The sequence below is a fragment of the Chrysemys picta genome, chromosome 14, assembly GCF_011386835.1.
Source record: "Chrysemys picta bellii isolate R12L10 chromosome 14, ASM1138683v2, whole genome shotgun sequence".
Classification (NCBI taxonomy): domain Eukaryota; kingdom Metazoa; phylum Chordata; order Testudines; family Emydidae; genus Chrysemys; species Chrysemys picta.
This window is the reverse complement of record NC_088804.1, coordinates 9738123-9751298: the sequence shown is the minus strand read 5'-3', so window position 1 is coordinate 9751298 and position 13176 is coordinate 9738123. Positions and strand designations below refer to the sequence as shown.

General features: G+C 41.7%; 1 protein-coding gene across 8 annotated transcripts in view; it reads left to right on the top strand.

The window, feature by feature from the left end:
- The window catches only part of NUP93 (nucleoporin 93), a 137833-nt gene that overhangs the window by 57570 nt on the left and 67087 nt on the right, over positions 1-13176 (top strand). The window contains exon 1 of one of the 8 annotated variants that reach the window (XM_008166894.4): positions 11240-11539. The exons of the other annotated variants lie outside the window; for them this stretch is intronic. The gene's annotated coding sequence lies outside the window, so the exon portion shown is untranslated. Of the gene's footprint in view, positions 1-11239; positions 11540-13176 lie in introns of those variants that run through there. 8 annotated transcript variants of the gene reach the window in all.

The following is a 13176-nucleotide window of genomic DNA, read 5'->3' as shown; positions in this document are numbered from 1 at the left end:
TGACTTTTACTAAAAATATCTGACAAAATGAGAAGCCACTGGGCAGCTGTGGGGGCTGGCTTGGAGCTCCAGGGTTTTACTCCACCCGTGGCTCGGAGCTGCGGGGGGTCCCCCTGCCCCCAGCGGGGGCCGGGGAGGTGCAGGGGTCCTTCTGCCACCTGTGGTGGCTTGGAGCTCGGGGGCCATGCCACCTCAGGTCGCGGGCGTACCCCACAGCTCCCTGCCCCCACGGGAGGCAGTGGGACCCTGCAACTCCCAGCCGCCACGGGCAGAAGTCATGGAGGTCTTTGGAAGTCACAAAATCTGTGACTTCTGTGACAAAATCGTAGCCTTAGCCATAGTCCCTGTATACCTGACTTTAATCAGAGCTTAGTTTTAGAAGCTAGAAAAGAGAGAGGGCATTACCATATAACATTTTAATTTATAGAGTGGCAACTACTATTAATAGACTTTAAATAATTGCAATGCCAATGCCAATTTAAGTTGACCTGTTCCACTTTTTTAGATTCTTGCAATTGCAAGAGATGATAAACTGTCTCTCTACAGGAGGGTAAATTAATAGGTGTCCCGTAAGGCCTGGAAGTGACAGGATTTGATTGCATTCCTCGAACGCTTAATACCTAAGGCTCTCAAATTAGATAGCAAAGAGGATCTGTTGAAAGAATCCATGGACTTGCAAGAAAGGCCTTTGCTGATAATGAAGGATGCAGGGTGACAGTTATTTGGGGAGTGTTAGACTACTTCAGTAGCTGGAGGATCCTGGTTGCAGCAAATAATATTAAAGATATTTTAAAAAGAAATAAAATATTTCCCTTCGCTACAGCTCACCCATGCCCCAAGTGAACATGGACAAAAATTAATATTGCCAACAGGGAACTGGTCCCAAATCAATGTCTAGTTAGTTATTGCATTATGTCTCGACTGGCTACTGATGTATTTTTCATGAAGAGGTGGCAGTGCACTTTGTAATGGCCATATTACTGAAGCTTGGTCTATGTAGTGGTTCAAAAGAAATGTATTCTTCCAGAAAAGATGTTGATTGACCCAGACCCAATGCAAAAATATCCACAGGCCTCTGTTATTGATCAAATGATGATTTAGAAAGGAATATATTTCAGGGAAGTCTCTCTGAATTATACAACATGTTGCTGCACGGCTCAATGGGATACATGTAAGGTAGATTCAAGTTCATGACTGAAGCTAAATTGATTACAATATTAGATGTATCTCTGAGTAATAAACATTATATGATGAAATAGTGTTTTTTTTTTTTACTTTCCAAGCCTGATATACTTCACTATTCAAGATAAGATCCAGATGTTCAAATTGTAGATGTGTGGTCAGGATTTAAGAAGTCTGGGTGGCTCGGGTAGAGGGCCAGTGGCTGCCAATATCCTTATTAGGTTACCTGCCATTAGTTGATCTATCTGGGCCTAAACATAACTTTAATCAGTAAAGGGATATTTGTATAGGATCCTTTCTGTTGGATTCCTTTTTGATGGACTTGTTGCAACATACTCCCCATTTGCACTGTGCTCTGAGCCTGCAGTGTAGCAAGGCCCTGAATGGTAGCTGGAGTCTCTTCTAGTCTTTGGGGGGGAAATAAATAATATTTAGGGGGGTTATTTTGCATGACATGTAAATTATATAAAGTTAAAGGATTATCAAAATAAGTCAGTTTTGCCTGAAAATATATTGAGATGTGAGCAGTGCAGTTGTGATTGGATCTTTATGCTACCCCCTTGTAGATGTTAAATGAATATCTTTCTAAGTGCAACACTTTGGTAGTGTAACACTCTGGTTGTTATAGACATTAAGCAATAAGCCATTGTGTATGCCTTGCTCTTTGTGGCAATAGTTGCAATTGATGAAGATACTGGCTTGACAGCCGTGAAGAATGAAGTCCTCAATTTATCCACAGACCAAGTACCGCGCAAATGGAGCTATGCAGCCTTTCCCTCTCTGCCATTGCTCCCCAATCCTGACCACTCATCATGCCCATTCAGTCCTTGGTCCTTCTTGGAGCCAACAGAAATGCCAGTTAGTGTCAATTTCTCTGGTGGTTTTAGCATAGACACTTGTTCACCAGGAGCTGAAGCAAGATCAGTAACGCTTTTTGCAGAAACCACTGACGGGCCTTTAGATATTAATACTTTTGGTCACTACTGATCTAGTTTGTGTTTGAGCTGGTGACTTCCAATTGAAAGATGCTCTATCCTTTAAATCTGTTAGTCTTTAGGGTGCCACCAGACTCCTTGTTGTTTTTGTAGAAACAGACTAACACGGCTACTCCCTGATACTATCCTTTTTCTATTCCTCTGAGGCAGCCCATGTTCCTTCTTGAGAGAGCTTGTTTTTGTCTTTATCTGTGCACTTGACAAGGTTGTCTCTTTGTGAAAGACTAATCCCTGTTTCGTATGGCTATGCACATTGCCTAAAATGAAAGCCTCTGTGTACTCTCCTCATTTGCCTGGAACGAGTTCTTGCTCCTCTTTTAAACTGACAGCTTGCGGCTCGGTTTTCTGTGAGCTTCTCTTATCAAAGGGTAAGTGAGGGGATGAAATAACAAATTTTCCATATTTGCTTCCTTACCTGTGTGCTTGGGGGGGTGTGTCTTCTTGGGTTCGACCTTTCCCTTGGCATTTGTTGCTTCTAGAAGAGTGCCTGCACCAGCAGAGCCGCTGGTCTTAAAAGACGTGCAGCTTTGCCACCCTGCACCATGCCTGATGGCAGGACTATGCCCTAAGATTTGTCCCCTCCCAAATCTACTCTGTCCTACTCCTTGCCCTTGCCTTTCAGAAAGAGCAGAAGAGTGTAGAAGCCATGGTGCACTGACACTGGTTAACTTGCGCACCCTACAGGCAAAGATACAAACTAGAAGGGAGGAGATGCAGAAAACAGGGTGGAGTGGGAAAGATTGAGGCATTTGCATGCAAGAGAAGTGATACCGCCAATTAAAGCACTAGTTTTAAAACCTCTTCACCTTAAAATTTGATATCCTAACCGCCACAGATTCAGGTCTGTGCCCCAGTCTGTAACCAGTCTGTATTATGTTGGGCCCTAAGGATCCATATTGTTGCACAGGGCAGGCCCGTGGCCTCCATGACTCTGAATCTGGGCCTTTGGGCACCAGCCATCCTCGAATCAAGTAACAGTTTATTAGTCACCTGGCCTATAGAATTGGGAAGTTTATATATATGTAGATATACCCATCTCTGGAAGGGACCCTGAAAGGTCATCGAATCCAGCCTTCACTAGCAGGACCAAGTACTGATTTTTGCCCCAGATTCCTAAATAGCCCCCTCAAGGATTGAACTTACAACCCTGGGTTTAGCAGGCCAATGCTCAAACCACTGAGCTATTCCTCCTGTAGCATAGAGAAGCAAAGGTTAAGACACAGTCCATACTGGCCAGTGTCAGGGCTCCACTCAGCCATGCTGCTGTGAAAACCATTTTGGTCCTGTCTATCCGCCTCTCAGTTCCAGGTAAGAGCACTCCTGTGTCTCTCCCAGCCCCACTTCTTAGCCCCCCATAGCTCACACGTTCAGCCTGCCAGAGTTTCTCATTGTTAGGTGTCAGTTGTTGGGTTCCCATTTCCTTTGCGGATCCCCCATTGATGTGGGTTGCCTCAGGACGGACCTAAAGGACCCATTCGTATCCCCCCAGACGATTAGGTGACACAAACATCTTGTGCCTCCTGCTTTGCCCAGGAGTAGCACTGTAATCCTTCTGCACCCACTGGGTTGCAATGCCAGGGTGATAGATATAGAGTCCTACAGATAGTTCATAAAAAATATTACAATACAATTTCCACATTCGTCAGACGCACCACTTTTGGGAAGGGTTCAAGGACAGGGAGCGCCATCCATCAACTAAAATGTAAAGACCTTTTTTTGTTGTTTCTTTCTATTCAAACCCAAGAGACAAATACGTTTACTTCCCCTCTGGAAGGTGACATCCTATCCCTACTCAAAGGAGACAGTACTGGATTGGGCCTAGGAGAGGAAAGGAAGATCTCCACACTGTTTAGTATTTCTAAATTAATTTGTAGTGGCAATCAGATTTTTTTTTTTAATGTTGGTCTTCGGATTCTGGGACAACACCCGCATAAAAATGGTGTTTGAAGGAGAAGTGATAGGTTGTTTTCAGACTGTATTGCTAGCAATTTCATGATGTTCTCTCATCAGAAATTGCAACGTTGTGGTGTGTGAGGAGGAATCAGGTGTCTCCGCCAAAATCTGCAGGAATTCCCTGCTTAGTTGTTACAGGTATTTGGTATGTATGGTTACCGTCTCTAACTCTCCCTGTGGAGAGGATGTGAGAACAAACCGTACATGATAGTCATGGCGGTTGAATGCACTATTGGAGGGTGCTGCGGTAATGACTGCAGCGTAAGAACCTATATAGATAAGAATTGACTTAAATTAAACCCACCTGCACACCAGCATGGATTTCAAATGAGCTTTCACATGTAAAATTCAGGTTGGCTCTACAAGGCAAGTGTGTGTGTTTTGAAGTGCCTGAACCCCATGAGCGGCTTAAGCACCTTCTTTCTGATGTCAGGATTTCAATCCTAGTACATGCAGATGGATCAAACGCACATTTCTTTAATGCTAGTGACAGTAAATTACTATTTTTATTTGAGTCCCCTTCAGAAGAAATATTTTTTCCAAAAGGCTCGCAAACCTTGGTCGTCTCCGCTATAAAGTGTTAAACTATACAATGGATTCTCTCTCCCCACCTCAAAAATTAAAAACTCCAAACAAATCTGGGAACTAATGAAACACGCTAAACTCCACCATTCAGTCACACTGCTTTTTATGGCAGCTCATCGCCTTCCATTTCGATTATAAAATCTTCAAATTGGAGATGTTGTCTTCATACCTGCCTGTAAAATGTGCATCTGTGGTGAATCAAGCCCTATATTCTTCATTTTCAATCTTCAGCTGGTACTGATCATGCAGAAGAAGCTGGTAGAAGCATAACCTTTATCTGTTTTTATTTGTGTGTGTGTGTGTGTGTGTGTGTGTGTGAGGTGACAGAAACAGGGGTATTAATAATTACATTCTGGCTAATCATAGTAGAAAGATCATGATTGCTGGTAGCTGATGCTTTGCTACTTCCACTGAAGTTAATAATTCATTGTTGGACTGTGTCAAAGGGTGCTCTTAAATCAGGTCCCTTAGTGGATTAGGGACATCAGAGAGCCATCACTAGGAGCTAAAGTTGAAAGATGGACTTGTTTTTTGACCGTCATTAACTTGATTTGGGTCTCTAGAAGATACTTGGTTAACTGCGTTGGTTCTGTGCTCGTTTGAATGTACGGCAGTGAAGGGTGCTGGATTGTAACTTCTCATGGAATTCTATTAACCGTTGAAGTGGCTAAAATAAAAATACTGAAATTAGGGAAAGTGTGTGTGGCCACCCAGCTATATTTGAACATTATAATTATATCTCTGGGTTAGGAGGACTTTGCATACGATGATGCTGAGGTGACAATTTTATAAAAGAGCTCTTTGAGCATGGGCTTCATTGGATTTCCAAAGTGAACCTCCCAGTGAGAGTGCACTGCTAGGAGAGAGATTCCCGTTTGGTCATGTCAACACGTGCAGCCCTCTGCAAGCGGGATTGATGTTCAGGGCTTGTATGTTTAAAAAAAAAAAAAAAAAAAAAAACAGGGGGGGTGGTAGTATTCTGAATTAAAAATTAAAATGTTCCTCTGCATAATTATAGACTCACACCATGCACTAGCGCTGCATGAGGGAGGGATTTCCAGACAGTGTTTAATGGTCCAAACACTGGACTTCTTTCTTTTTAAATGAGCATAGGCATGTTTTAAACATGCCTAGAATTCTGCAGCAAACTAGCTGTTTGGCTTAGGGTTAATTGTTTTTTAAGGTGATTATTCTCTTTAATGCTGGGGATGGAAAGTGGTTTGAATATGCATGGCACATTATAGTGTTGATAATAATATCCTAGTAGACATTTAACAATCACTTTGGGTAAATGGACACTTGTTACTCTTTGTTTAAACGATTACGACTGCATTGTCAATGGATGCTGAGAGCATGGGTAATATCCTCGGTTCTTTGTTAAAAAGGCTCTAATTAAAACCAGTTCCTGCTCTCGTCTCTTGTATAAATATGGACGTGCAGTAGTTCAGCAACACTTTGTCAAATTGCTGACCTGGGTGCAAGTTCTCTCTTCAGTCTGACAAACTGTACCGCTAATTGGCATGTGGGGCATGGATGGCAGGAACAGCACGGCTAGTGTTAGTACTAATCCTTTTTACTAGCCTAGAAAGGGGAGGTTTCCCCCCTCCCGTCTGCCTCTTGGGGCTGTCACTATCTGCAGACTCAAAGGAGAATTCTTACCCCATCTGCCTAATCATAAAAGCAGCACATACTGATTGCTGTTGGGAGGTGTGTGTGTGGGGGTCTCCTAATGCCATGTGCACTATCCCCTGGACACTTGTCTGGAACAGACTTCAGGAAAGAGTTTGTACCTAAATGCAGAACTCCTTTGTGCCACGTTATCAGACGGCAGTTTGATTCTTGGGGTTGCTGTTTTTCATGGGAGAGGTGTAGGGGCTCACGCATTGGTCTGGGAACCAGGAAATTGAGCTGCAATCTTAGCTCTGGCACTGACTCTTTCTATGGCCTTAGGCAAGCCACTTTCTGTCTGCGTTAGTCCAAAAACTTTATCAAGCACCGCCAAGCCCTCGCTTCCCTCCAGTGAATGAGGTTCAACAGTAATACACCTTTATTGTAGTTCAAATTTAGTTCTGCACCGTTCTCATGTGAACGTATGTGTAGGATGCAAAACAGGGTATTAACGTGGTGTTGACATTCCTTTCTCCTAGGTGCCCTTTTATTCTAATCTGCTCAATGTGACTCCTGCATTCACAGCCCCTCTTATTAATCCCCGCACACCAAGAGGATGACAAGTGTTTCTCTGCAGATCTGCTAACGTGGGCAGTCCATTGGGTGGGTACTGCTGCCCTCTTTCTAAAGAGACCTAGAATGTCACTAATACTAGATAATCAGTCTCCACCAGCCTGGCAGAGGGAGGAAGAGAGAGAATTCCTTAAGTCGCTCACCAAAACCAGTGCGACGGTGAAGTTGGATTAGCCTTGGATTAGCCGTGAAAAAGATTTTCAGGAAGGAAGCTACCTACCACTGTTTTAACGGACTGCCAACAATGCCCATGATTGTCGCTGGCTAATGCTCATTGATAATAGCAGACACAGTAGATGTAGACGCTCAAACGTGAGCTAATATAAGAAAAGATCCAGGAGAGCTTTTCATGCTCATTTCCCCACACAAGACTCTCTCAAGTGAAAGCTATGAAGCGCAGATTACTATGAAGCCCCAGTGATTGTATTGTAGGTTGCTTTAAGGGAGTTACTTGAATTTAAGGCAGGAAGTGGCAACGGCTTCTGTTTTTCTGTTTGTATTGAAAGAAACTATCCCTTTGTCCACAGAGATGTAGCTGTGTGTTTGAGAGGTAGGAAGTCTTTTGTGGGGTCTGATGAAGAGAGAACGCGCGCACACAAGAGAAAAGAAGATGGGAAGTGAAAGTAACACAAAGGCCTGGTCTACACTAAACCCCCAGTTCGAACTAAGATACGCAACTTCAGCTACGTGAATAATGGAGCTGAAGTCGAAGTACCTTAGTTCGAACTTAAAGGTACTTACCGCGGGTCCACACGCGGCAGGCAGGCTCCCCCGTTGACTCCGTCTACTCCTCTCGCGGAGCAGGATTACCAGCGTCGACGGTGAGCACTTCCGGGATCGATTTATTGCGTCTAGACAAGACGCGATAAATCGATCCCAGAAGAGCGATTGCTTGCCGCCGAACCAGCCGGTAAGTATAGACGTACCCAAAGAGTGGGCTGTTCATATAATGTCCATAATTTAAAAGTCTGCTTGATCTGCATGGGATTTCCTGCCTCACAGGGTGAAGTCAGTTGAATTCCTTAGACACACACCTCTTCCCTCACTCCATCTCTCTGATAGGCAGGTTAACATTTAATTGTCCTATTGGAATATAGTTGTGGACACCGATTGTCCAAATGACTGTTATGTGCACTTCACAAATTCTTAGACTAGATCATTAAAAATTGCTCATAACCTTTTCTGTACTATTTTTGCTTCTCTCTCTGTTCGGGACATGGTGCATTATCCTAGGATTTGCATAACTCCCCTTGCCACTGGCCCCACAACCCTTGACAGTAATTTCCTACCTGCCCCTACAGTAGCTGCCCCTATGTCCAGTAAGGATTGAGAGGCACGCTGACTGAATGTTTCTACTAAAGTGATCACAAGTGAAGCGATCACCAGGCTTCAGATTTTACCACTTCTTTGGGATGAAGTTCATATCCCTCAGAGCTATTGCTTTCAGATATCTGCAAACTTGGGAAAGCAACACTGCATTGAGTTACATTGCATTACATTACAGTCCTAGATTCCAAGGCCAGAAGGGACCACTGTGACCATCAAGTCTGAACTCCTGTATCGCACAGGCCAGAGAATTTCCTCCAAATAATTCCTAGAGCAGGTCGTTGAGGAAAAACACCCAGTCCTTATTTAAAAATTGTCAATGATGGAGAATCCACCATGATCCTTGGTAAACTGTTGTAGTGGTCAAGTACCCACACTGTCAAAAATGTACACCTTATTAGGTAGGCTTTCTTTGCAACCATAAGAGCTAGAAATGAAACATTTTTAAAATAAAAGCTTAGATGTAATGCATAGTGCTGCAGCATTTACGTGGCCAAGAAGTAACAGAAAACCTCTGCAGCCAGGATCATGGCTCTGTTGTGTTAGACGCTGCACAGATTCATAATAATAGGCAGCCCCTACCCCAAAGAACTTCCAATCTAAATAATACCTTTTCTTCCTTCAGGCATGTGGCTAGACAGTGAAAGCAATCCGTGTGCCCAACACATGTGGTACTATACCATCTCATTGTGAAGAGTAGGCTAGGCAGGTGGCAAGCCTTTCAAAAATACTATATGTCTGGGTCGGGAGCTGCAGTACTCTAGACTACATTTCTTTCCTACTCCTGAGAAAGGATGAGCTGCTGAAGTGTGCAGAGCTAGCAAGAGTCCCTCAGTTACTGAGTCACTTGGAATAAAGAGGAGAAATAAATGAACTAGATTATATCTATGAAAATATTTTAAAAGTTTCCTTCTCCTTTCCCTTCCTCTCCCAAAATGGATTCTGCCCAACCTCGGGGGCAGTTTGTCAGTAGCTTTTCCTTAAATGGTACTGACTGGGGGGATTTCCCTTTAAGAACATCAGTGTGTTGAACCCTGTTTTCATCCATGCAACTTCTGGTTTAAGGCTCCAGCTTCTCGGTACAGTAGTTATTTGATCAGAAACGAGGAGGGTTTACTTTTTGCATTGCTAAAGGAAAAACTCCCCCCTGGCTTACTCCTCCCTTGTCACAGTAATTTGAGCCAAAGCTCAAGTTTGCTCATTTCAAAGCACAAATACAGTGCCTGGAAGAGACAACTCAGCCACTTGTGAAGTTCCCTGTACTGTGAAGTCTCTGAGTTGGCCTTAGAGGTGCCCACAGTTGCCTCTCAAATTGATAAGTCTGAGTCACAAAGCACATTCTGCAAATATAGCGGCTATTAAGTGACAGAGCCACCAAAACAGGTAGTGCAGTGTTAATTCAGAGATCCAGTTTTCTTCGCTGCCTAGGAATAAACTGTACATCTCTCTGGTGCTGCTTTTTTGCTAACACTCTGTTGCTCGACGAGGGTTGTTTTTAATTAATAAAACAATGGAAATAGTGAATTGATTTGATGTTGATGTCGGTGCTGCGTATGAACTTGGCGTTAACGTGCATTAAAATGGTGCTTTGTTAGTTCTTCATACTTCAAAAAAAAAATAAAGCTCAGATGCCCGAGACGCTCGGATTTTTTCTGAGCAAATATTAAGTTTGCATTTGATTGGCAAAATTTCTGCATGGGGGAGTGTGATTAGAGCAGTTAAACTCTTTAAAATTCAAAGAGTTCTGTGCACCCATAAATTGTTAATGATGGAGGGAGCTGAATCATTACAGGTTGTATGTGTTAAATGTGCAGTTTGAGTGTGTGCATTTAGCCGTCTGATAACGGTACGCTCACAAATTGTAAAGCACTTCATCATGGTGGTGTGTTTTGGAGATCAACAAATACATTCCTTAGTTCTTTGGTGCTTCTAATTTTTTTTCTTTAAGATGGGGGTGGTTCGTTTCTCGATTTTTCTCTGGCTTTCTGCACTGTAATGATGGCACCATCACCTGACTGCTGGAATATACTGGCCTGACTTTAATCATCGGGTGACTGGCTCTTAACATGGTTTCATCTCTGCTGTTTTACATCCCTTCCTGTAATTGCATGATTGCTTGCAGCATTGAATTTCTATTGGTGACAATGAAAGACACATTGATATTTTACATAACCTTTTACTTTTAATTGGATGCTTAAGGTGTATGTGCAAAAGTAATACTTAAAAAAATCACCTTCTGTAAGCAGCATGTTTTATCCTTCAGATTCATCATAACAATATTATATATTGTTTAAATATCATGTGGAAAAATGGTAGTTAAGCTAAACGTATGTTAATAGAGGGTCTGCATTTTCATGTCGCTGACCGTTTTGTTGGGCTGTATATTCCTGCAATGCAATAACCTCTGCTCAAAGCTACAATTAAGTCCAAAGGTTAATTTAAATAGTATCTAAATCTTTAACCACCAAATAACCCAAATATATAAAAACAATAGACTCAAGACTCTTTTTAATAAAAACAATGACACCAGTTAGTACACTGTTAAATTAAATGAACAAAATATGTTGTTTCAGCATATTCTGCAAGTCTAAAATGGCAGAAGCTCTCTGTATAAAATCTAACTACCACTTTTTTCAGCCTCATGGTATGTGCAAATTCATACTGCTCAGTTCAGGGAATAGCTTCACAACTGGTGTTACAATCTGTGGCCACAGCACTGCATCACAATGCAGCAAATGCATTTTCCACATTAACTAAACATGACAGCTGAAACGATTATTAACCATGCAAGATGTCGGAAGTCATCAAAAATTCACATCAGAGTCATTGCAGTGGCTTGGGGGAAAAAAAAACACTAGAATCTTTCCCCTTGCCTGGATATTGTCCCTCCCCCTTCTTAAATCTTACATGGTACAGTCCATTAACAATAAAATATCCTTCTGTAACCTATAAACTGCTACTCCCATCAGTTACTGGTTTCAGACTGATGCTTTCCTTAGAATTTTAAATAAAGCACCACTGAAAAATTATATAGATGCTTTATGGGCAGTGGTGTACAGCGGTTGAGGCAGCTGCTTTCTCATTGTCTTGCTGGACTCTTCACTGTCTCAGCCATTTCAGGACTTGCAGGGTTTTTTTGTTTGTTTGTTTTTGTTTTTTTTAAAGATGAAAAAACTTGAGCATTAATACAGAAAGACAGCTGTATAAGCCCAAATTTTAGGCATTTGAAGTATTGCAGCCACAGCCAGTGTTAACAGGTTTGTAACTCCTCGGTTCTGTGATCTACAGGTAGGATTGTCTATATTTAAAATTATATATAAAAATTAAGGTAAAAGCTTACTGTTAAATAGGCTGACAGTTGTTTTTTAAGGTTTCGTATCATAATATTTCCTGTGGATACTGGCATAGTTTGTTTAAATTTTGTAGGTGAGGAATTGTGAACAGGTGGATCATTTCAGAGGAATAGCCTTCTAATCAAAGAGAAACCTTAAGATCTATGCCTTTCTCGTCTTATAGTATTCTTTAGAACAGCTCTAGGGTGGGGCAATGTGGTGTCGGCTTTTGGATCTTGATTGTCGCCTTTTTAAAGATTCTCTTTGACGTAGCTTTTGTTTGAATTTAATCAGAAACATAGTAGTGTAACTTCTTGCGTGTGTTTTATTCCTGTTTTTCTCACCTACAATATGAAACATCTGCCGAAGTATTTAAAAAAAAAAAGAGACACTGTTTATAATATGGCTTTCTAAGTTATCACTGTGGTAGAAAAATACATATATACGCATCAGTTATGGAAAACTTGCTAAGTCGCCTCTGTTTCTACAAATGCACTAGTGATTTATTTAGAAGACACATTAAACCTTGTTTTGGGGAAGGGTTTCAAATCTGGCATAGAAATTACAATAATTTAAAGAGGCTTGAATGCAAAATATTTCCCATTTTCAGTAGCCAAGTAATATACTTGGCAATATTGTCTTTTTGCTAGTTATTTAACTAAGAACATAAAGAAACTAACATAGATTCTCTCCATTTTAGATTCACCCCTCCCCTTCAGGTAATAAGGTGTGTGAGAACAGGGCTAAACTTCCAAAATCATTGGAATATAAACCACTCAGGGAACAAAAATTTATATATATTATGTGTATACATATCTTAGGGGCCTGGATTAGTTAGGTGAGTATCAGCTGATTGTTACACTAGAATCCACAGACTCTCAAACTGCATGCTAATTAGCAACTCTGTCTGCCTGCCTGTCTTTGGAATGGGAAACGAAAGTATAGCTTTTCCTTGCTTAGGCTGTAGTCATCCTTCACAGTGAAAAGTGGATTAATCAAATGTGCCATGTTGGGACCATAACTGTGCTTATGAAGTAAAGGCAATAGAGAATTATTAGCCCACTTCGCAGATTCATCTCCGAGTATCAAGGTGTATAACATGACATGTCCTGCACCCTTTCTATTGTTAAGTGTGAAATGTGTGAACCTTTCTGCAAAGAGAAATGTTGAAGGACTGACCTTGCTTGACCAAAAAGTTCTATGACTAAGCAAGATGACCTGTTTTAAGGAAGTCTCACCCCAGAAACAGTAGAGCAAGAAATTGACTCCTTAGATAAAAGACAATGAAATGTGTGGTTTGCATGTGTGAAAAGATGGAGGAAGCCATCACCACTGACCCTGTGTGGGAGATGGTTCAATTATCCTTGCAGTTGGTACAGTGTTGCAAATTATTTTCCTTTGTCTGAAGTGGGTGGGAGCCAGAGTTCAACTGAGCTTTGTAAATTAATGTATGGAAAATATCGAAGGCACCGTTTTTAACAATTAGCACTAGCTCTGTTATAATAGAACTCTGTCTGAAATCTAGTGGCAGCAGCCGGAGTTGGCATATTGTTTGCATTAAA